This window comes from Canis lupus, chromosome 22 (assembly GCF_011100685.1).
Source record: "Canis lupus familiaris isolate Mischka breed German Shepherd chromosome 22, alternate assembly UU_Cfam_GSD_1.0, whole genome shotgun sequence".
Lineage (NCBI taxonomy): Eukaryota > Metazoa > Chordata > Mammalia > Carnivora > Canidae > Canis > Canis lupus.
Genome location: NC_049243.1, coordinates 42,466,509 through 42,491,811, shown reverse-complemented (window position 1 = coordinate 42,491,811; position 25,303 = coordinate 42,466,509). Strand labels below are relative to the sequence as shown.

At 38.6% G+C, this 25,303-nt stretch overlaps 1 long non-coding RNA gene across 1 annotated transcript in view; it reads left to right on the top strand.

The window, feature by feature from the left end:
- The first annotated feature begins 5,424 nt into the window (after positions 1–5,424).
- The window catches only part of LOC102151239, a 30,914-nt gene continuing 11,035 nt past the window's right edge, over positions 5,425–25,303 (top strand). The window contains exons 1-2 of the long non-coding RNA XR_005376456.1: positions 5,425–5,732; positions 5,826–5,979. This is a non-coding gene — a long non-coding RNA (uncharacterized LOC102151239). The remainder of the gene's footprint in view (positions 5,733–5,825; positions 5,980–25,303) is intronic.

The window sequence follows — 25,303 nt, the reverse complement described above, 5'->3', positions numbered from 1 at the left end:
GTTCCATTAAAAGTAAATACATTAATTAAAAAAAATAATACCATGCTGAAATGCAATCATTTTACATTAATTCTGGATTAAAAGAATCCCATATTTCAGAACAGATTGAATGCTAAATGTAGAGCAACTCGTGAACATATCTGTTATTTAGGATTTTTTCTTTTAATAGAATTCATTTCAGCCTTACCACAGCCAAGTAGTATTAGTAATGGCTGTCAGCCAGGACCTAGAAATAGCATCATTCAATAGAAATGGGTGCTGTAATTCTGATCCTTAAAACTGAAATCTAAGCATACATTTATTTTGCTAACGTAATGAAGAATGGCGAACAGGGAGGTGACCCTTATTAGGTAAAAAAATAACACTGACAACGGTAACCAACAATAAACCTCTCTAATGAAATATTTGTTTTGGGTGGTTAAAGATACACACCATTTTGTCAGGGATGTACCATTATATAAAGGACAGATATTAATTTCCTTTAAAAATAACATGTATAATATATTAACTATATATATAATATAAAATATATAATACGTTGCATATTTTCTTATATGCAATATAATAAATAATGTTATAGAAATATAATCAGAAATATAAATGCATATTTAATGTTCACTATTTCAGATGCCCTGGAGCCTTCATTTTATTTAGAATCCTCCCTTTAAAACAGTTGGTACAGGGCAGCCCGGGTGGCTCAGCGGTTTAGCACCAACTTCGGCCCAGAGCATGATCCTGGAGACCTGGGATCAAGTCCCACGTTGGGCTCCCTGCATGGAGCCTGTTTCTCCCTCTGCCTGTGTCTCTGTCTCTCTCTCTCTCTCTCTCTCTCATGAATAAATAAATAAAATCTTAAAAAAAACAAACAACAGTTGGTACAGTCTCTCCAAACACCTAACTTAGCACAGATGTAAAGAGTTGGCGCTATAATGTGGAAAACCACAAGTAGGAATTAAATAAAGAAGTGTTTATTAAGTGGGTACACATTTAAGTACCTTTTGTGTGCCTATTACAGTGCTCAGGTGATAAACATGAAGATATATACAGCCTCTACTTCCTGTCCTCAAAGAGCTTAGGCAATGCAAACCAACGCACAGACACCCTCTAGCCGACCCAGGGAAGCTGGGTGGGGACAAGAACCTGGCATGAGCTGACTTAATATTCACTTGGAAGGCTGCTGGGGCTCATATATGCCATATATAAGACCTATCCGACATATCTCTTTGCTTGATGCCATAATAACACACATCTACGAAAAAGAAGGAAATCCTACTCTGACCTTTTGGCACATCCCTTAAGCAAAGCTTGGTCTTTCACTCGAATAAGAATAAAATGTTATTTCCCTCTCTCTACTCTTGATAGCTTCCTAGCCTCTCTTCCCTGTAATCTCCAGTACCCCACTCTTTCACAAAGTTTCTCAGTGCTCTTATACTGCCAGGATCCAGTGGGCTTACAGAGTCCCTCACCATGTGACTCTCTAGTCTAGAACAGGGTGTTTTTCTGTAAGGGGCACTACAGTAAATATTTTTGGCTTTGTGGGCCATCTAGGTCTGTTGTATAGTCTTCATTGTTCTCTGTTCATAGCTCTTTTAAAATATTCAAATCATTCTTAGCTTTCATGGTAGTATAAACCTGTCAATCCCTAATGGTTCACAGCTTTTAGCATGCATCCAAATAATCTGGAGGGCTTGTTGAAACACAAACAGCTGTACCTCACCCCCAGACTTTCCGATTCAGTGGATCTGGGGTGGGACCTGAGAACTGGCATTTTTAACAAGCTCTAATGTGATGTTGTTATTGCTGGTCCTGAAGCCACACTTTGAGAACTGCTTTAATATAGTGGCCCTGATTCGTGATAGTATCTTAGAGTCAGCTAAGGAATTAGAAAATATCAAAACAAACAAACAAAACCCAAATTATGTCCAGGCCTGTTCCAGAGTCTAAAAATGGTTTTTGCATTTTAAAATGACTGATGTGTATCCAAGCTCCAATCCTAGCACTTTGTATACACACACACACACACACACACACACTCTTCCATCACACTTCCTTGTCTCCTAGGTAATTATTACATGCAGTCAGGACTAAAGGTGATTGTTCTGGGCCCTGCTGGACCCCCCTCCCTCCTCCAAAAGACAGGCCAAGTATCCCTTCCCCAGCAAACCAGTGCTGCGCACTAGGTAATAATGATGAACTAAGATATGCTTTCAAGTTACAGATAGACATTTTTTCCTTTTACTACCCCAAAGTTTATCCTTATCCCTTTCAACATACAGCAAGACTTCAGGGATAGGCTTAATTCAGGTAGAGTAGACTCGTACATTCCAGTAGCCTAGCAGAACATGTGCAAACTGAGAGGGGACAGGCACCATTTGACGGAGAAAGCTACCATGTATATGATGCCACTAGCGGGAGCAACCAAGTGGCATAAGGGGGTCAGAACATCGAGGTCCTCGCGCCTGTGCCTGTTAGGGGTGTGAGAAGGTGCGTGTGTGCGTGTGTGTGTGTGTGTCAGAAAAAGAACATCTATTTCATCTACGTGATAATTTTGCTGGTGATGCTCTTGGACCGTCTTCAGGTGCGAGTACAGCTTTGTGTGTGTGGCCGAGGCGGTAGATTTTGCTAAAATAACTTCCGTTGATTCTTTCCAGCAACACGAGCCTTTGCTTTTCCTCCTTCAAGCCTTCTCGGAAGGTGCCTTCTGGAATGTGCAAGGTCAAGAATCCCGCGGGGCGGCGGCGGCTCCCTCCCACTATTAAGACTCAGTGTCTGTGACGAGAGCTGCAGGAAGGTCCAGAAAAGGGGGAAGAAGCGAAGTGGAGAAGGTGGCCGAAGGGGGCTGGGGGCGGGGGCGGGGCAGGCCGGGGAGGAGCGCCCGGACGCCGCGAGCTGCCCGCAGGCCCGCGCCTCCGCCCGGCTTCCCCGCCCCTAGCGCGGCGCGGGGCGGCTGCTCCCCGAGGCTGGGCGAGCCGCGTCCCAGGCGCAGCCCCGAGCGCGCCCCGCCCCGCCCCGCCCCGCCCCGCCCCGCCCCGCCCGCGCGCTCGGCTCGGAGCTGGGCACTCGCGCCCCGCGGAGGACGCGCCCGGCGGCCGCGCGCCACCACCGCCCGCGGGGGGAGCGCCCCGCCACCCGCCACCCGCCACCCGCCACCCGCCGGCGAAGGGGAAGTGGTACGGTCCTCGGGCAGCCCCGGCGTGGGCAGCCTCGGCGCAGCGGCCGCTCGGCTCCCCGTGGCTCCCCGTGGCTCCCCGTGGCTCCTGGAGGTCGCCGGCTCCTTTCCTTCCTCGGGTCGGCGCGGGAGGAGCTGGCGGCGCCGCGGGGCTCGAGTGTGGGCGCAGGGGTGCGTGTGCCGTCGGGGTCTGGCTTCGGCTGCTCCCCGCCCGCGTACCCGGTGCTGAACCAGAGCCTTTAAATTTCGCCCGACTTGACTGGCCGCCTCTTGGGAAGGACGCTGGGGGTGGTGGGGCCCAGCGGAGGAGGTCAGTGGCTTCAGAACAGAAGACGCAGTTTGCCGCTCTTCCTCTTGATCTTGGGTGCGCTCTGTGACTTCGGTAGTTGATCTCTCAGCAGGAGTTAGGGAGCAAACGGGATATTTAGGTCTAAAACTGCCCGTCTGTGGTCCGATGGCTCATCTAACGGGGCCTTGTGTGTGGTCAAGGTCACATTTTAGGACCACGTAATGATTTTAGAGGCTGCTGTTTCTTCCAATGGTCTTTCATACTTTATTGTTAATCTTTTTTTTTTTTTTTTTATCCTTCATTTCATTTTTATATGCCTAGTGTCTGGACACAGTCATGTTGCTGAATGCCCGAATATGGTGACTCTCAGATTTGATGTGCATGTCAGAATCACTGGGAGGCATTGCTAACGGAGTCTTGGGTCTCACCCATGATGTTTCTGATTGTGTAGGTTTGGGGTGGAGCCTGCGAATCTGCATTTTCTAACAGGTTTCCAGGTGATCTTGATGCTGCTCTGGGGACCCCGCTTTGAGAACCACTGAGTTCTCAAACTGGAAAACTGCTGGAAACTGGAAAACTGCTGGAAACTGAGTTCTCAAACTGGAAAACTCAGTCCTAGGACTGAGTCTAATGCTCACTGAACCCTATTCAAATCAACCCCCAGAGCTTTAAAAGACAAACAAAACAACAACAACAAAATGTATGCCCCAGCCCCAGTGCCAGACATTCTGAGTTAATTGGTTTATCCTAAGACCTGGCCATTTTGGTATGGTTTTAAAATCTGTTTTGGTGCCATTCTCAGGCTATTCCCATTTGCTATTAGGGTGGAAACCTACATCACAGTATTGACAAATGTCTCCATTAGAAACACTTGTTTACATTCAGACATTTTTTCCCAAAAGTTAGAAGATGCACCCACTGCCTCATTAGTGGAAATCAATTGGATTGATTTGCTTATCTTGACAAAATAGGAAATAGCTTAGATGCAGTCTCATATGGGGAGATACTCTGGAAAAAAGGAGAGTCTGTCTTGCAGGCAGATGATCCAGAGAGAGGATAAAGCAGGGGGGAGGGACAATCAAGTAGAGGTGACCTCATTAACAATATTTTCATGTGGACATGAAATTCATCCTGTCTATGCCCCCACTTGTCCAGCAAGAAACCTTCTTTACAGTGTTGTTTTTTAGTTCTGACAAAAAAAGAAATCATTACCTGATGATGGGTGATACTTTTATGTGCATGATCATATTTAAAGATACGAGCGCCAGAAAGGATCTTCTAGAATCTCAGACATAAACAGAAAAGTCATAAGTAACTATACTTGTAAATAAAGGCACATCTATGAACCAACCCCCTGAGGATCAGATACCCAGGACACTCAGAGAGCCTGTAAGTCTGTGGAAGAGATGCCCCTGGCATGGCCCATTGTGGTCCAAGTAGGGGGAGAGTTTCATAAACCTTAATTGCATGCAGCTCCCAATTTGTGAGTTCTCCTGTTAGTGGGATAAGCTTCTCCACTAAGCTGATAGCTGAAGTACAGCCTCTCATTTTTGTTTTGATTTGAAATTTTGAATTACTAGGGAACCTGAACCTATTAATATGCTCAAACCAATTTTAATAGATTATCTTATGACTTGATTACTCAAATCCTTTATTCATTTTTCTATTGGCATGTTTTTCTTAATAACCAGTAAGAACTTTATGTGTTTTAAGGACATTGATATCTTCTGTATACATTTTCCTATTTTTGTCTTTTTTTTAAAGATTTTATTTATTTATTTATTTATTTATTTATTTATTTATTTATTTATTTATTTATGAGACACACACACACACAGAGAAAGAGAGAGAGAGAGAGAGAGGCAGAGACACAGGCAGAGGGAGAAGCAGGCTCCATGCAGGGAGCCTGATGTGGGACTCGATCCCGGGTCCCCAGGATCACGTCCTGGGCGGAAGGCAGGCGTAAACAACTGAGCCACCCAGGGATCCCCTCTGTTTGTCATTCTTAAATATTCCTTTCCTATCTTATTAGACAAAGTAGATAAATATTCGCTATGAAATTTACATATTTATTTTTCACCTAAGCCTCTTGTTGGTCTGGAAATAATTTTGCTCTGAGAGATGACTCATTTTATTTTAGCTGCTTTTTTCCAAATGAAGAGCTGGTCCTAATGCAATTTTTATTAATTTGCTGATTATAGATGCCATCTTTACCTGTAGTTATACCTAAGTGTATATACATTCTGTTTCATGTATCCATCTCTTTCTCCCTAGGTCAGTACCTCCCTTTTAAAAACTATTATAGTTTATAAAGAGCATTTTAATACTTCAGAAATCTCCTTATTAAAAAAATCCTGTGTATTCTAGATGATTTATTCTTCTAAATGAAATAAAGGGCTGCTTTGTCAGTCTCCTCAAAAACTATAATTATAACAATTTATAACAGCTGAAGATGTTTAAGAACTTCTCACCAAAGCACATCACTTGGAAAACACAGCTCATGTAAGCTTGCTTATAACAGGTATGTAGAAATTTGCTTTCTTTTGGTCAGAAATGGGAAGATATTGAATATTTAAAGCCACCTTTTAAATAATACATTTGTTTAACATTAATTAACTAACCAACAAATATGACTTCATAGACTTTTGAATGTGATAGAAGGGGTATTTGAGAGGAAGCTAAACTCCAAGGGATGAAGGTTTAAAGAATACAGGAGATGATTTCTTTCTCAGGTAATATTTGTAGGTCAGTAGGGCAACTCTACTCCTTGAAATTATTTGCTACCCAGGTTTCTGCTAATTTCATGTTCCAGCATCCTGCAGAGCAATCAAGAAGCTGAATTGCTACCATGTCTGGGTTGCAGTAAAAAATTAGGGGAGAGAGGCCATAGAACAGATAGGTTCTTGGTTTTAAGGCATAGCCTTATTTCACTATGAGGCTGAAAAGGCATCTATCACCTCTGCCCATAGTCCTTTGCCACAGTGTAGTCATAATCCACACCTAACTGTAAGTAAACCTAGTATAAATAGTCTGTAATTAGAAGGTGACACACTCAGGATAACTCTCTGTACTGTAAAGAGAATGATCAGATTTTGATGGTCAGCTTGCTCATCCTATCTGAGCTTTATAAAATAAAATCCACCTTCCCAACAAACTTGTTCTTGGATTTCAAGTAAATCATGGATGAGTCCTGACCAGACTGTATCCCCTTTGCCATTTTTGTTTTCCTGGTACTTTGCCTTTGCCTTGTATTATCCTTATATGGTGGCCACCACACTCCACTTAGCTCCTTAGTTTGACAAGACTTGCATTTGTTATTCTTAAAGAACTCTGTGTCTCCTCCCTCCCCACCTCACTAGTCATGACTACCAGGTCTAATTCTGGTTTCATTTTCATTGTCATGAGAGGAGACAAGAATTACCCCTGTCGTATATCTTGTTCCCACTCTGGCTAGTTCATCTTTCTCCAACCCTGACAGGAAAGAAGGGCCTGAATGCTAAAGCATTATTATTTTTAAGATTTATTTATTTATTTATTTATTTATTTATTTATTTATTTATTTATTTATTTATTTATTTATTTATTTGAGACAGACAGAGAGAGCCAGGTAGAGGAGTAAAGGAGAGAGTCCTAAGCTGAACATGGAGTTGGATAGGGGGGTTCCATCTCACAACCCCAAAACCAAGAACCCGATGCCCAAACAATCACAACCCCCAGGTCCCCTTGATGCATTATTTCATGATGATAAATGAACTATTCTACAAACTACTATTTGAAGGTAGGATGAAGTAAAAAACATGCAGTTCTATCTTGGGATATTCAGATATTGGTAACACCATTAATAATAATGGGAGAAACTGATATGAAGTGAGAGTTTGGATAAGAAAATATAATAAACTATAATGTTTGGTCTGCTCTACTAAAACTTTTGTTTCTGCATCAAGAGCTAGCTTATACATGGTAGGTAGATAGAGGAGGGCTGCCATTATAGTGCATCCATCCCATATGTTTTTCCATGTGTGATTTGTTCCAGCATGCTAATGTTTTACACCAACACTGACACACAGAGGTATGTTTTACACATCTCATGATAGCAGCTGAATGCAAAATACATGAGCACCACTGCCGTAGAGAATAAAGTTCTATACATGATGTTTATTGCCCTATATTATTCCTCTTGACTCAGCATGGCCACATGCTTTGTCCTGGAAGTTCCTATTTTGCAATTCTCCCTAACATTTGTACATTTTGATTTTGTTTCTACAACTCAGCAGCCTTAACTCCTCCTTACATCGCCTCTGTCAATCTACTTTCACTTAGTATTTTTTTCTTTATTAGGAATGTCAATGTCTTTTTAGCTGAACTAGCATTTTTATCAAGATTGTTTTTGTTTTGTTGGAGTTCTTGTTACGAATCACATAGATTGTGAGTGGTCTGCCCATAACTATGTATGTGTGTATATATATATATATATATGTGCATATATAATATATATTGCATAATCTCTAGTTATTTTTCTTCATATATGATTTACAGAATATGAGGCTTTTTTTGGAGTGCATATTTTGCCTTGTAGCACAATCTATATTTTGTAAATGCAACATGACCTGAATAGAGGGAAGTGGAGTCTGTTGATGGTCTTGCTGTTGGATTTGATTTCTACTTTGCATAGATCTATTCTGTTTTCTCTAATTAGGAGAAAAACACCCAAAATTTTAGGTTATGTTTTTCTTTATTCTTCCTGATAAGGCCCATCTTATGGCTGTATATTATATGCTGTCTTATATTCCTTCTTGTCCAACTTTTTTCCAGGTATAGAGAACTGATAGTCTCACCTTTAGCCCAAACCCCCTTTAACTGAGGACAATGGAATGTAAAACGAAGTGGTACTTAGTGTGATCTAGGAAAAATAACTTGATTTGACACTTGATGTACATATTTTCCTTTGTATACTTAGTGGTAAATTTTTTTTCCCATCAGATTAGGTCTAATCTGTTAACACACCAGAGCAAATATGCAGACAAATTGGGCATCCCTCATTATACATGCCTAGATTGGCACATCCTTTCTGCCTTTGAAAGGACAGGGATGGCTATGTATTTCAGAATGAAGAAATATTAGCCAACATGTCCACACTAGAATAGGCATATGGGTATAGCATTGCTCTAAAGCATTCTATTGTCTGATTATATAAGCTCCTGCTTTCCATGATCCTATCAATGTCATGAGAGCAAAATCCCAATCCCTTACTTCTCCAGTGTATAGCTGACTTTTCTGCTTCTTTCTTATATGAACAATTGGAAGAACAACTACATGAGAAGCTTGGGATGACCAGTAAAAATTGACCAGGGCTTATTTATTCTTTTAATATATATATTTTATATATATTTTACTTATTTATTTATGAGACACACAGGGAAAGAGGCAAAGACATAGGCAGAGGGAGGAGCAGGCTCCCTGTGGGGAACCTGACGTGGGACTGGATCCCAGGACCCTGGGTCATGACCTGAGCCAAAGGCAGATGCTCAACCACTGAAAAACCCAGATGCCCAAGCCAGGGGTTATTTTAAAGTGATAGCTTCTATTTCTTCAGAAACTGTCAAAGTGAAGTAGTGAAATCACTGGAGGCACTGGATTGATCACAAGGGATTTGTCTATCTAGAATTTCTGAACTCCATTTCTTGGCTGAAATCCCCTGTCTGCGGCTGATCCTACTGATCACTGTGCAGCAGCAGGAAAGGGCAGAGTGATCTCAGAGGCATCAACTACATTGTGAAGTCTTAGGCCACTCCTGTCTTGCTGAAGCTCCAACTTTGCCAAGAGGCATGTTGAAGTTCAGACGAACACTCTCCTTTCGTTTAAGTGGCTGGTGGTTGGGATGGCTGCTTTCATATTTGGTAAACCCAAAATGGGAGGAGTACAATCTCATGGTTTGGAGAGGACCAAGAAAGTCATTAACTAAGATTTAGACCAAAACAGTTAGCAGCCAAACCAATACTGAATATAGATTTCAACTTCATTTTTATTCATTAGGAGTCTTGCATTTACTGTTATTTTTACAAGCAAAGATTTATAGCTGTTTAGGTATGTAATATTTTCATGCAGCTTTAGTGAAATTATGTTTGCTGCTGTGTGAAATTCTTCCTGGCATTCTAAAATTAAAACCATTCTTTGGCAACTTTTACATTCTCCCCTCCTCCGGAGAGTCATTGTAATATGTTTTTTGTCATTTAATGAAGCCAATTGCAATTTAGGACAGATCTATTCTAATTAACTAGGGTACCAGGGATTCCTTAAAGAATGAGATTTTGGGTCTGACAGTATGAAAATAAGAATTGGTCTCTGTGCCTTTTTAGAGGCTGTGGAGCCCATGAAGCTGTTTAAACTTCTTTTGTTTCATCAGAAAGATTTTGCTTTCTCATTCCATTGCCTTATGCCTCTGGGGGAAAAGTTCCCTATTTAACTAACCACGTGGACTTCTATGTGTGGATGAAAAACTTCCATATATTCTGTTTGCTGGTAATGGAAAATCATACCTATGTTATGAATGATGAGATTAGAGTATGTTCCCTAGATGGGAATGGACCAGGGCTATCTAAATATCAACTGGAAACCACCGTTGAGTGTTACTGCTCTGTCTCTGCCTTTGAAGGTATCCATTGTCATATTCAATTATTATTTTTCTTGAAGACCCAGCATGGCCTTATGAGTTTTGCAAGTAAGTAAATGATCTGTCTCTGTGTCTCTCTGGATACATATGAATGTATGGGTGTGGGTATGGGTGCATATGTAAGTCTTTTGGCTTGGCACCAGGGAACCTGAGCATGGCTCCAGGTAAATTTTTCTCTGATACCATTCTCACTGTACCTTCCTTTCTCTTCTTCCACAGTTTAGAGCAGTTCCTCACAGGCCATTCCATTTCTGTCTCTCAGGACATCCAGAATATTCCCCCATCCTATTTTCTGATGACTCCCTCTCAAACTCTCTGTTCCAGTAAGTAAGCTTTCTCCTTCTTCCCTGTACACATCATGCTTATTCTTTTCATACCAGGTATCTGGCACATCTCATCTAATGAATAATTAAATGAATTCCTGATTTCAGTGCTTTGTTCAGGCTGCTTCCCAAGGGATGGTGAAAGTAAGGGAGGGACATTCATGCTCTTTTCTTTATTTGTTGAGCGTCAGCTCCTCAACACTCAAGTCCTGCTCATCTTTCCTCATGGAGTCTTCCTTGATAATGACCCAAACTTTCCTTGCCCTTAATTCATTCTGGAAGAACCTATTATATATCTTGGTGCTTACTTTTATGTTTATTTAGCACTTTAAAGAAAAAGTTCATATATTCTTGGATTCTCTATTTCACAATGAGTTTTAACTACACCAAAGGTTTTTGAGTGCTGGGTTTCGGCCATATTCTTCTTTTATATTCTCTAACAAACTTAGCACTTACTATCAAGCACATAATATGTCCTTGATAATAACTACTTGGAGAACTGAAATGAATGACATTGATTAATCTCTCTGAATGTGGTCAGTTTGTGCTATTGCTGTAATTCAATCTACCATTTGCCTCTCTCTATTACCACTATTACCACTAAACCAATGAGTCACATTTGTCCGCATATACATGCCCATGTATATGTTTGCATACATATACACACTACACAGAACCAGTAGTCTACTGGAGGATTAATTTTCGGTGGTTTTTGATCCTATGCAAAGTAAAAGGAAGTAATGTATTGTATTTTTCACTCAGCTCTCTTCTAATCATGGGAAATTACCACAAATAGTTGCAAATATTCTGTCCTCTCAGTCCTGGGCAAGGCTCTATTGTTAAAACATTGCCCTGTGTTTAAATGGCTGCTCTGCCACTTATGAACAGTGTAACCTTGGGCAAGTTATGGAACCTTTCTGAACCTTGATTTCATCCTTGTAAAAGGAGAATAATCATGTCACCTTTTCAAGGCCACTTTTGGGATTATCAATAATGTCTATGCTAGTCACCATTTATTGAGATTACTATGTTCCTGACAGTGTTCTCTGTCCATAAATTTCTCCTTTACTTGTTACCATATCGTTGGCATATACTAGATGCTCAGTAACAGTGACTATTATATTCTGTACCTTGGCTTAAATGTACACTGAGTCAGACTAAAGATTGCCAAAGACTCGTTTTTCATTTCCCAGGATTGGCGGAAAGGTTTGATGAAGTCAAGCTACTACCAGGTGCCTGTGGCCCAAGGCCAGTGTAATGGTTGCTCTGAGTGGAGGCCAAATGCTAGGGCCTGCCATCCCATCTTCATAATGGCCCTTGGGCCAAGAAAGCTTGCTCCCACAACAAAATTTGGCTTAGGGAACAAGAAGGTACTACCCTGAGTTGCTTGTGAGCTGATTCACACTATACATCAGTTGAAATGGCAAGTCAATTGCATTTAAGCACAAGAGAAACTCACTTATGTAAACCAAGGTGACACTCCAAGGATAGAGAAGAGGTAAAATCTGAGTCTTGTGAGCAGTTCTTGTTTCCTTTGAGCTAAACTCTAAAATGATGGAGCTTAGCTTTCATCAGGAGGGCTTTAGATTAAACTCTAGGAAAAGTTTCTTGATTGTAAAGCTTTGAAAGCACATAAACATCAGAACTAATAAGAACTTACCTATGAGTTACAGCTTTCCCATACTTCTAGGAAGCAGAGAAATGACTTGGATGACTTCACACAGTAACCTCCCAGGACAGTGATTTCTTCCTCTCCTATTTCCAAAAACAAAATTATATTTTAGATTATGTCCCCCACCCCACCCCACCCCGCTTTCATCTTATTAAACAATAGACTTTTGGGGGTGAGGTCTGAAGATTGGTGTTTTTGAAAAGTCTTGCAAATGATTCCATTGTGCTGCCAGGGTTGGGACCAGCTCTTTGGATAGAACCATTCACAAAGATTGCAATCCTGCAATCTTGTGATAGAACCACAATTCTGTGATGGGATTCAATACAGTAATATCCTGTTTATTGCCACTTTGTGGTTGCACCTTCCATTATGACCCCAAGTCCTGGCTGAAGTGATGGCAGGAAAGCTCTCTTCTCATTGGTCTTACAATGATTTTATGAAGTTCCTAAATGGAGTGATCTTAGTTTCTTACAGTCTCTGTCATATCTTCCCTTACTTTCTTACTGCAACCTCTCCTGAGACAATCAGAGCCAGGTGTAGAGCCTTTTCTATTACAGTAACCTGCTAAAAGCTTCTATATACTCTTAGTTAAGAATAGTCACTGAGATAATATTCAGAGGCATTTTTTATGTGCCATATTCATTACCACCCTCATTATACAGGTAATACCAATGAAGCCCAGAGAATATAAGTAACTTGTCTAGGATTACACAATTTATGAATGATAGAGCTTGATTCAAAGTCAAGATCACCTGGGTTCCAAGCTCATGTTCATGGTTGTGATATCCAGTTACAAAAGAACTAAAGATTGGTGGAGAGGAGGCTAGCAAGATAAAAGTAGGGCTCTATTCATAGAAAGGGCTATGGGGGTACTTTTCTTTTTAAAATCAATATGGAGCTCAAGGATACAGAAAAATGCAGAATTCTTTTTATTTACAGGGTAGCAGCCTGAGACTGAGGCTCAAGATAATGGAGAATGAGGAGACAATTCAGAAAAGCAGTCAAAATCACTGGATGCAGCAGGCTTACATTAGGGCTCTCCTCAGCATTGGGAGGATGAGAAATCAAAATAACAAGAATTTGTTTAAAGTGGCTGTGCTTGCAACACATGTGTTGGCACCACTGTGGGAGGGAGGGCCACGGAGGTACAGTCTCGCATTTTATGGAGGGTTGCTCACATTTTATGAGCATTTGCTCATGTTCCAGGTAACACAGTAAGCAAGTAGTATGTGTTTTAAAATTTCATCCTCAGAATAACTTTGAGATGGATAGCATTATCATTTCCATTTTAACTACCACCAATATGAAGTTGTATGTAACAAATTTACCCAAGTTCAGAGATAGTAAATGTTATAAGGGGATTTAAATCCTGGATTTAGCAGTCTTCATGTTTTGCCTCTACACATTATTGCTCCCCTGCCCCTGCCCCTGAGGCTTCCAGCTCCTCACTCCTTCCTTTTTTTTTTTTTTTTTTTTCTGTGAGGGACAGATCAGAAAAATGGAATTCTAGCTACTTCCATTTATTAATCCAACTAAATTAAAATTGATAGCACTTTCAATATTTGTGGAGGTCATTTGATGTCTTATTCGGTGGGAAGGTAGAGAAGAGACTTGTCTTTGAGGAAATCCCCCCTGCCCAAGTCTGTGAGCTGAGGTTAGGAGACCTGGTAAATTACTCTCTCTCCTCTCCCTATAAGTAATCATGTGACACTGGCTCAGTCAGTAAAGAAATGCTTGTGCCTGGGGCTTTGAACTGTTGAAACTTAAGAGGAAAAGCAACTGGTGAGAAATCTTCTACAGTAGCAATGGAAGCATTAGAGGAGTTAATCTTGGGTGCCTACTGGAATTGCTGTTAACAAGACATTATCCTTATCAGGATGTTTAGTGGTGGGACTTGAGCTACTTTCCTTTCTAAGATGCTGTCCATTTCGGAGACTCATTCTTCAGCTGCCCCCTCCCACAACCACCCTCTCAAGTCTTTGAAATGCTGGATATCCTTTAGGTAATGTCTTTCTTTCCTTTTTTTTTTTTTCTTCTTGTTGTTGTTGTTGCTTAAATTTGGGTTGATGTCTCTTGCTACCAAGGATCCTAATTATATTGAGGAGATATTCAGACTCCTGATCCATATAGCTATTTTTCCTTAGCTGTTGCTCTCTCACATTTTAGGTCACTCAGAATTTTGGTCATCTTATAGAAAAGGTTTTCTCTTCTAATTCACTTACATTTATCTCACTCTCAAACATTGTTTTTGATCTACTTTTCTGATTTATTCACTTGACTACTTCTCCAGATTTCTTTCCCAGCCAGGTGGGCCACATATGGAGTCTTTAATACTTCCGTCAGCTTTCTCTCTGGGTGTTCTGCACCTCAGCTTCCCTAATCATAACCACGATTGCCTTGTACTTTTACAAGGCACTTGCTTATTTAATTTATTTAGCGTACTGTTCAATTAATGACTTAGTCACAGTCAGCGTAAAGTTTCTGCACTGCTCCAACTTGGAAATAGAAAAAGGAAGTGTTTCCTTTTTTAAATCTCTGAACTGGCTTATACCAAAACAGAAAATGAGTATTCTAATTCTTTCATCACTGTTGTATCTTCTATGACCTCGAGTTAGGCTGTTATAAATCTTTTTTCTTGCATCAGGACTTCTAAAGCTTGTGGGTATTCATGCACTATCTTTGGTTATTATGACCCTGACATAAAGGACTACATTAGCTGTTTTGAATAAAACGAAGTAACAGAGAGGAAAAAATATGCTAGTTAAAATTATAAGTAACAGAGCTGTTTTTGTCCCTAAGAAAGTGGCATAATTCTTCTCTGGAGACTTTTGTTTAAGAAAATATTCAATAGTCTGACCTTGGAGCTAATGCTTAGATGATTTGGAAGAAGACAGCAAAACAGCAGATTGTCTGCAAATAAAATGAAGAGAAATTGAATGGTGGGAGCTGCCAGAAGAAGTGAGCAGCAGATGCGGCCTTGAAATATGGTAGAAAGTTGCCCAAGAAGGGTAAATTTTCTCTAGAGATGAGAATGGTTGAGGGATTTGAAGCGTGGAATATTTAATTTTAAGTGGCTTGTTTGAAACCTCCAGTAAAGAATGGTATATGTTCCCTTGATTTAATGACTTTCTGGGCATGAATGGGTGGGGTGATTGCCAACCAAGAGAGTAGAGGTTTCAGATGTGATAAGGAAATAAGTGCCAAGAGGAAATGACCCAGTAATTGACATGAAACAGCTTCACTTTCCCCAAATAGACCAGAGGGAAAATAATTCTGAAGAACAGGACTTGGAAGTATTTGGGTTGCAATTGTTACTACATAGCCAACATTTTGGAGAAAGAAATTGAGCAACCGAAGAATCGGAAAAGGAGACACTAGATCAGCTACAGCAAAGAGAAGATCAGCTCGATGAATACAAGCAGAAAGAAGAACTGGAGGTTCTCCCAGACAGGGAACTCTCTGTCTTTTGTAATGCTGAAATGTGGCTGGATCTATTACTCCTCAGTAAGTATAGATCTTAGGTGTGTAACCAAGTGGCATTAACTCTGTTTAGCACCATCTAAAATGAGGTAAGCAGGTTCAAGGTATCTTTCTCTAATAGCATTAGTCAAAAACAGAAAATATAAAGGAATATTCAAACATCTAACAGAAATGTGACTAAGTATCTTTAGAATATAAATTTCTTAGTGGGAATGTTTGTGTAATAGAAATTATTTCCTTATAGATGATGGGTAGAGAGGCTGTAATCTGCTTTTTACAGTCATGTTAATGCTTCCAAATATATGGCTTACATGATTGTAGCCATAAATTCCTAATATAACAGGTCTTATTAATCTCTTTATGACTGAGCACAACTTCCAAATTAAAAAAAAATGTGATTAAACCCCATGGAAATGAATAGTTCCCCAACGGGGATTTCTTTTGTCTGACTAGAGAGATATAATGGTTGGGAGGGAAGAGGTAAGGGTCTTTTGGAGAATTAGGATAGATATTTAGAATAAAGGAATATTAAAAGGAAGATGGGGGTAGGGGGAGAAGGAAAAGATATTGAAGAAAAACAAATTAAGAATTGCATTTTAAAGCATTTGGAATAATATATTATTTGCAATTTCTATCTTGGTTGAGATAAATTCTCACCTTTAGGAGGTATGAGAAATAAGATTTCTAGATGGGAACTAAGAATGGCTATTTTATTCTAAGGCTACTCATTACATTATGTAGCAATTGATCTTAATTATAAACATCTATTCTATAGTAATGGTGTATCACGACCATCACAGAAAGTCAGCAACAGGTAGCTCACAGTACTTTTGGAACAAATATTTTGGTTTAATATTACTATATTTGAATATTGTAAGTTTATAAAGCAAGTTGGAATAAAGTATTCCTCACTCGGTTCAGAGTTAAAACTCAGGACACAGAATTTTATCATGTTTTTAAGAACATGCAGTTTCCTGTAGGATAATGGTGGCTATTTAAATCTGCGTCCCCTACACCTTTTCTGAAAAACCATGTGTATCAAAGATAACAGCAAATAAACCATCTACAATCCACATTTAAAGCTTAATAAGGAGACTGTGCTACTATTAGCTTCAATTGTATGTAAGTAAATAAGTAAATAAACATAGAGTTAACACCATAAATGCTATAGCCATGGTTAATGGCAGAGTGGGGAGTTAGATACTGAATGAAAAATTTGTCAGAGGTTTGGATAAACTCTCCCCCAGAAAGAGTTACTTGGGTATCTTTCTGAAAGAAGGCATTTAGATATTTTCTTTTTTTTTTTTTTTTCATTTAGATATTTTCAACATAACATTTTCCCCATAATATAGATTGCTAACTGAGGGCTTGGTGAAAGAAAAAAAAAATAACCTTTAGGCATAAAATGATTAATTTGTATGAACTGAAAGCTGTTCATCACATTTAACCTGTCATTTTGCTCCTTGTTCCTCATTTAAAAGTAAAATATAAGAAATAAACAAAAACATTTCTCATTAATTAAAACATTAAAAGCAAGTCAATATAGTAAAAAAATAGAAATCTAATTGGATAGAACCACCAAAGGGGACCAGATAAAAATCCTTTTGTAAATTCAACATCACTAAACAATATGGGAAGTGAGTGTGAATCAGAGAATGGATTAGGACTTGAAAAAAAAATCCCAGCTTTATTAAAGTATACTTGACAAATAAATGTATATATTTGTGTGATGATTAAATATACATAGACACTGTGAAATGACTATAATCAAGTTAACACATCCATCCTCTCACACAGTTACCACATTTTGTGGGTATAGTGAAATCATTTAAGATCTACTCTTAGCAATTTCAATTGTACAATCCAGTATTAACTATAATCATTATACGCTGTACATTAGATCCCCAGAACTTATTCACCTTATAATTGAAAGTCTGTACCATTTGACCTACATTTCCTCCCATTTCCTCAAGCCCCCAGTCTCTGGTAACCACCATTCATTCTACTCTCTGGTTCTGAGTTCGACATTTTTACATTCCATGTATAAGTGAGATCATACAGTATTTGTCTATCTGCATCTGGCTTATTTCACTTAGCACAATGTCCACCAGTTTCATCCAGGTTGTTGCAAATGGCAGAGGATTTAATGGCTGAATAATATTCCCTTGTAGGGAAGACTTTTTATGGGATAGTTACAGGTGAGGGCTTCCCACTTTGGTGTCCAGTTTAGCAATCCTGCTGAGAGTGCAAGTGTAGGCCGCTATGAAGCCTGAAAATGGAGGACCATCCTTCTTGTTGACACAAATATAATTTCTGTCACCTGTAGGATAAAACCTGCCTGTTAGTTTTCAGGTAAAAGCAGTAATTTCCTTCCCTATTGGTGGCAGGCTTACTGATATATAAACACTCCTCTCACTATTTCTCAGATGTCTTGGACAGAAATGTAGGTGGTTCTTCCCACAACCCTGTCTTTCTCGGTCTAATAGGTCTTATCTCTCAGGGTTGCAGCTGTGACTTTTTCTGAGGATGCATTACCAAAGTCCAACCTTATTCACACTCCCACCACCACTCCTACCTCACTGCCTATCATCCCCATATTATTTTAGGTGACTTTTTGCCATATCTTGTTTTGACTGAACTTACCCTCATCTCCACTCTTTAATTACATTATTATTCCATTTCCTTATCTTTCACTAGATTATAAAGTCAACTCCTTCACCTTTATGAACTCAGTGTCTATTGTGGTGCTTGGTACATTGTGGATGCTCAGTAAATATTTGATAAGGGAATACTTTTGTTCTTCTCAAGAAGAAATTGAGTATAAATAACTGAAACTTTCAGAGAAGTGTACTAAAATATGCCTACAGTCCTTATTGCCTTTTCATATACCTTGTGCTCATGAATGAACGGAATAAATAACCTTTTATGCTGCTCTCCAATGAGAGCTATTCCACTTGTATTTTTAGTCAATTTAGGCAATAGCATTCAATTACAAGAAAAAAATAACTGGAACCATTCTTTGCACATTATACCCTACTGTTCATGGATTAGACAAATTGGTTTGAAGACAGCATACTACTTTCTTAATATCTATCTGGCATTTTTACACTCGTTGTGCCACCAGCATAGTTTGGAGTTTTATGGACTCCTACAGAAATAGTTTTTAAATTATGAACACGAAACATTCCTTCCTGTTACTTCATCCAATCTCTAGCACACACTGCAGCTACTTCAAACTTCCTGGCACAGATGTGATCATGTCCCTCTTCTAATCGAGAACCTACAGTGAGTGACTCTTCCCTGTATACTCATCCTATTGCCAGTGAATAAAATCATCCAACTTACTTTACATTTTTCTTATCCTTCCCTCGTCTTAATAAACTTTTTATTGAGGTGCAATTCACTTGACCTAACATTAATGATTTTAAAGTGAACAATTCAGTGGCATTTGGTACACTCACAATGGTGTGCAACCACCTCTCCCCTAGTTCCAAAACATTTCTATTACTCCAAAAGGAAACTCCATACCAATTAAGCAGTTACTCCAAATCCTCTACTCCCCCTCGTTGCTGGTAACCATCAATCTGTTTTCTATCTTTATGAATTTAATTCTTGTAGAAATTTCATATATTTGAAAGCATAGAATAAGTGACCTTTCGTGTCTAGCTTCTTTCACTTAGCACAATGTTTTGGGGCTTCATCAGTGTGATAGTATGTGTCAGAACTTTGTTTCTTTTCATGTTCAATTAATGCTCCATTATGTGGATATGCTATGTCTTATTTAACCATTTACCTATAGATGGACATTTGGGTTCCTTTGGCTATTATACATAATGATGCTATACTTTCTTAAACTGTTGCATCTTTTTTTCACTTCTCTCTTCTTACCCAAATTAAGAGAAATAATTAGTCTTTTCTCTGAACCTCCATAACCTATGTCACTTATTAATCCAAATAATCATCCACACATACAAACATTAAAAAAAATTACTGAGCTCCTACTCTCTGAAGTACTAAATCCCTTTCAAAGCCAGACAAACATTATGTATTTGTGAATATGTCTTCTTTCTCTTACTGGTGTTAAGTTTTAAAACATAGGAACATCATCTCACTTGATCTCTCCATTCCTCACTGGTCTCAGCTCAGCAGACAGAGTGAATTAACAAAGGCACAAATGCAACTATTTTCTAAACAGCCTACCATTGCTAATGTAAACAGGTGTCTTTAAATCCTTGACCTTCACATATCTTCCACTAACATGAAGGACCGACCTCAGATGAGTCAGGGAATTTTATAGCAGCACACTTTCCCCAAACTTACCAAGTTTACTGCACTGTCTCTCTTTTAGCCTCTGGCCCCCTACTCATCCTTTCTTTGTAAATGTGATTTTCAGTTTCTCCAGGGTGGGAATTGTTGTGGCAAGATAACCATTATCTATTTCCTGGCAGCAAAACCAAAGAATACGGTTATTACTTCAACTTACTTGCCTATAGATTTTTTTAAGTGATTTTGCCAGACTCATTTGAAGTTTTAGTAAAACCATTCAACAAAATGCCAATATAAGAAGTGGTTCATACATCTTTAAATATTTCCCAAATATTCCTTATATAAAGATGAGAAGGAGTTATGATAGTGTGTGTGTGTGCATGTGAGATAAGCTTCTTTTAACTTATTCATGGTAAATAGTTTTCCAAAAAATTTTTTCTAAGTAGTCTTGAAACAAGGCAAATGGCCATGGTGCTTATAGGATTGATAGCTTCCAATATAACATCCGACATTTTAATCACATCTCACATAGAGTAAAGACATATTGTTGGCTCTTTTCTAGGTTTTTTTAATTTTTTGAACTGATAGGTTTGATTACCTATTTTCTCTAAGCTACAAAATAGTCCTCAGATAGAAAATTTCTGAATTTAAGTACTACTTGCTACACAATACAGGTAAAACAAAAAAAAAAAATCTATTTTTTTGAAAATGAGAAGAGATGGGGTGGCAGGTATTCGGAAAATCAGTACTCTTATTGTGCTGAAAAATAAGATACAAGACCTATAATGTATTTACATACTATATTAAATTTAATTTAAAGTAAAATCCTGATAACAGCATTCCTAATTAGGTGGATATTTTCAATTTCTCTTGCTTCCCAGCATAACTTCTCATGCCCTTGCTGATTTTAAGCAGTGCATTAGATGGCAGTATTCACATAGTTTACAGTGGCACTTACTGCAGTCATTTCATTGCACAGACCCAAATACGTACCTTTATTTTGGATTTTATACTACTCTAGTCTCTAAAGCTGCTATTTTTCTGGACTCCTTTTATACCTTTGGTTCAACTTGGAAAAAACAATTTCTAAGAATGCTAGTGATTGTGGCTATCCCATGACAGATATAAAAGCATGTTCTATGTCTTCTTGAATCCTTACGTCTTACTTAAGCAATGAGGAAATATGGCAGATCATAACCTGTCTCTTACTCATGGGTATTTAAAACTCACAGAAATACACTCTGCTGTCATTTGCTACTATAAAGCCCACCATGCTCACCTAAAAGTACAGACAAGTCTTTGTTATTAAGAAATTTATAAGGTTTGAACCACGTTCCTTATTAAACATTTTTTTCCTAATTTAAAAGTCTTTTTAATTTCACTGTTTTCTGCCTTATTCCTTTCTCTTATGCCTTTTTGTTGACTTTGACCCTTTGGCTTTTGAAAATAAAACCCCAATTCTAACCCTCCTTGTGCTTCAATTTATTTTTATCCTCAAATCCAATAAGGATAATTTGCCAGGTCCAAGCCTGATTAACTCTCCAGGAGCAGAGTCCATTTGGCATATGGACCAGATGCCAAATAATTTAATATGTCTTAGATGCCATCAGGGAAGTATCTGAAAAGCCTAAATCAAGATGTCTTTTAGCATTAGGACATAGCTTTCTTTTAGAAATTTAGCTTAAAAAAACAAATCTCCAAGTCACCGTTTTCCTCCAAATAGTTGAATGGTCTGCCTTCTCCAATTTCTGCCGCCCAGCAAAATCTGTTTTCTGGTTTTCCAGAAACACTGGGACCTCTTGACCTGGGAAGGTATGATGCCATATGTTAAAACCACTTAGACTAAATTTAGAAGCATCTTTTTCCCTACCCCAAGTGAGATCAAGCAGTCAGCATGGAGAGGATAGGCAGGACTTCCAGAACTAAGGCTTTAGAGGTCAGAGGAATAAAGAGAGCTTTGTAATACCTGAGTTTTAATCCTTCTTATTTTTTCCAGAAACATCAGTGATTCTGGCTATATCTAATGATTATAAATATGCATATGGAATAAATCCTTTTGGAAGGAGGAACTCTCAAAATATGTTTGTTAAATGAATACCACGTGACTGTGAATAATAATGCATATCTGATGATAGTTGTAAAAGCTTCTTATATTGAGATAGGCACAATAGATTCTTTTATCTGTTTTGTAGATGAGGAAAGTGAGATTCAGAGATTCACAAAACTAAGACTAATACAACTTCTGACCTGCCTAGTCTTTTGGTTAAACTGAAAACTCAGCCAATTCCAATGCCTTTTTTTTTTTTTTTTTTTGAATAACAATCCGGATTATGTATGTCCTATGTAAACACTGGCTCAAATTTCTCTTGACTACTTAGCTAAGGGCAAAGCTAGAGGTAATTACCTCCTTTGGTCAGGAAACCTTTATGTGGAATAGCTAGAAAGGCCCACTAACTTATTAGTAAATTGCAGTATTACTCCCAGGTTAATCTGAATACTTTTAGAAGTCATTTTACTCTGGATTAAGGAGTTTTGAAGGAGTGGGCAGTGTTTTAGATAATTCATCTCTTAAGGGAAGAATGAAGCAGAGAAATTCTTTTTAAGTGAGAGTTTCCATGAAAAAAAATAAAATTTATGAAGTTGCGATAGACTACATTTGGTGTTTAATACCCACCATATGTCTGGTTTTATTCAGGGACTAGAGGAGTGGGTTAGTGCTTATTTTCACAGATTATATAAATAACAGTCCTGCTATTGCTTATTTCTTCTAGGTGAAAACATTTTGAATTATACTAAATAAAATGCTAGGGAAAAAATTATCACCATCCTAATTATTAATAAAGGCAGCCCGGTAACAGTTTAGTGTCTATGATACTTTGGGCTGTGAGATTTTAGAGTGTGGATTGTTTTACAACCAGAGATAAAGGTGATTGATTGTTTTCAGGACTTTCAATATTAATATCTCCATTTCCTGTTGTCCTTTTTCTCACTTTGATTTTTTTCAGGCTTTGCTTTATGACTCATAAATCTAAAACTGAGTTTTAAAATAAGGGTCCAGTCACACCCTTTGATATTTTTCTTTTTTTCTGTATCTATTCCCCATTAGGACACCAAACATCAACCTTTCCCATTCTCCTTTCCCTGCATGCATCTCAGTGGTAGAAGCGCAAACAGACCTTGCCTGGTTCAGTGCCCAGAGGGAAGAAAGGTACTAACATTTGTGGAGTGCTCTCATGTCCAGGCACTGTGCTAACCTGTTACATATGTGGTGGTATAATATTTCAAAGTGCTAATTGTCCGGTATAACTGCCAATTCTCCCCCCGGCTTGGCAGCTAAATGGAAAAGCAACATGGCCGTGGGGACGATTTACAGTGGGGAACAAAGTTCTCTAGCTTTTAAGTTCAAAGGGCACCATCTGGGTATGAGAAAGGAAATTTTTTGAAAAGGAATGTAGTCAGGGAGAACAGGTTTTTCTTCCTAATTCGAAATTAAAGAGATAAAGGAGCCTGGAGCTGGCATCCAAGTCTTCTCCAAAGTTGTCCAGCTCCAAAGACACTGACTGGACTTGATGTTACTTTTTACTTTCCTTCCTTGAAATGTGTTGGCTGCTGCTTTGTTTCAGAGGCCACCCAGAGTCAGCAGTTTGGCAAAGGATAACAGATTGAAGTTACTTCTTTGGGATTTGTAACAAAAAGGGAGCAATTGAGTACAATGGACATTGACTATAGAATTGATTAAATATTTTAGTTGAAGTGTTTACAGATATGCTGTTTGGTCGTGGACATAAATCTTTCTATTCTTCCTCATTTTCTGGTTAATAACAAATAGGTCTTGTCTCAACTCTACCCTTCTTGTTCCTTCCACCTTTTACTTCAGAAGGCTTTCAAGCTTTTGCTGGGATATCTTCATCTTCAAGGAGTGTTAATGAGAGGGCTTGTTTCTAGCCTAGGATTCCTAGCAATCTTTTTAAGTGCCCCCATCTTTGAATGGCGGCACTCTTCTCTTATCCGGCCCTGTGTCTTCACCCTCTGCCATCTGGCTTTGTCTCTCACTGCCCTTTCCTTACTTTCCACCCTTTGCCCTAGCATGTCCTATCTAACGCATACTCCCCTGTGCAGTAGTTCCTTTCCCATAGGGTTCTCTGGCAATATGCAAAATGGACAGGTTATTTATTTCCTTTAATAAGTTGTCATTTTGGAATGAAAAATTTAGTATACTCTTAGGAGGAATCCTCCCTACTTCCGCCTACCCCAGAAAATAAGTCCAAGCCATGTTCTAGCTACTTCCTGAATTTCTAATTTTAAAGCATGCCTGTAGCAGCCCTCTTCAGAATGGTAGTGACCACCAGCTGCCAAGATTGCAGAGGGAGACGTGAGCTTTCTATTAGTCATTTAGTGCTGTGGCCACCCTGAGTGAGCAATTCTAGATGTTAGGGTCTTAAGTTCACACATAGCCAGTCCCTTGTGCAGATGTCACGTTGGACAACAAATCATTTGTCTCTGTCTCAGTTCTTCATCTGCAGGATGGATTTCTACTGCCTCGGAAGCAGGATAAAATGAGATGAAAGATATGCAGTTTTTCAAGATAAAGATTCTTTTAAAATGCAGAGTTGTGGTATTATTCTGTGGAGATACTGTAATAAAAATATCTACTATCTCTTATTTAAAACTAATAGACTCAAAATATATGTACTATTTAGATTGGATTGTAAAGTAAATCTATTTTCAAGTAAAATTTGAACTGTTTTTGACATTTTCATATTGCATAAACTATTTAAACCAAACTTTTTTTTTGTAAAATTGAGCAAATCATGTTAATTTTAAGATTCTTCCTCTTACTTTGTAAAAGTAACAGTCAAAAAATAAATAAAAGTAACAGGAAAATTAAAAGCCATTGTGCAAGGCAAGTGAGTACAAAGAACAATGTCTATTGGACTCTTGCTACTTAATAGGAATTCTTGTTTAGTTCCAGCCTTTAGAAAAAGCTATCACTTTTTATATTTGCTGGCAACAATCAAATGTAAGAAAGTATAGTTTTTAGGAAAAAGCCTAAATAAATATTTTAGAGGATATGCAGATCTGTTTTCATTTTCACAGATGGAAATACTGCAAAGTTGGTTACAGCATATTTATCTCATTCAGAACAATCCAGTTGAATGTTTCCTTTTATACAAAAAATTGCAATTTAAGTGGAAAGGTATACTTTCATGTCACAGTGATGTCCTATGTGGCCTACATTTCAAAACTGATAGATGATTACATAATCTTTTTTATTTTGTTGAAAACAATAATCAAATTGTAAGGGTGAAAAAAATTGTGTGTTTTTTTTGCAAATGTTATGTGGCAGAAAAACAGTGGAAGATTTGGTCAGGGATGAAGGCTGAAGCACTGATGTAGTTCACACAGAGCTGCAGCCTGTGAAGGGGGCAAGGCC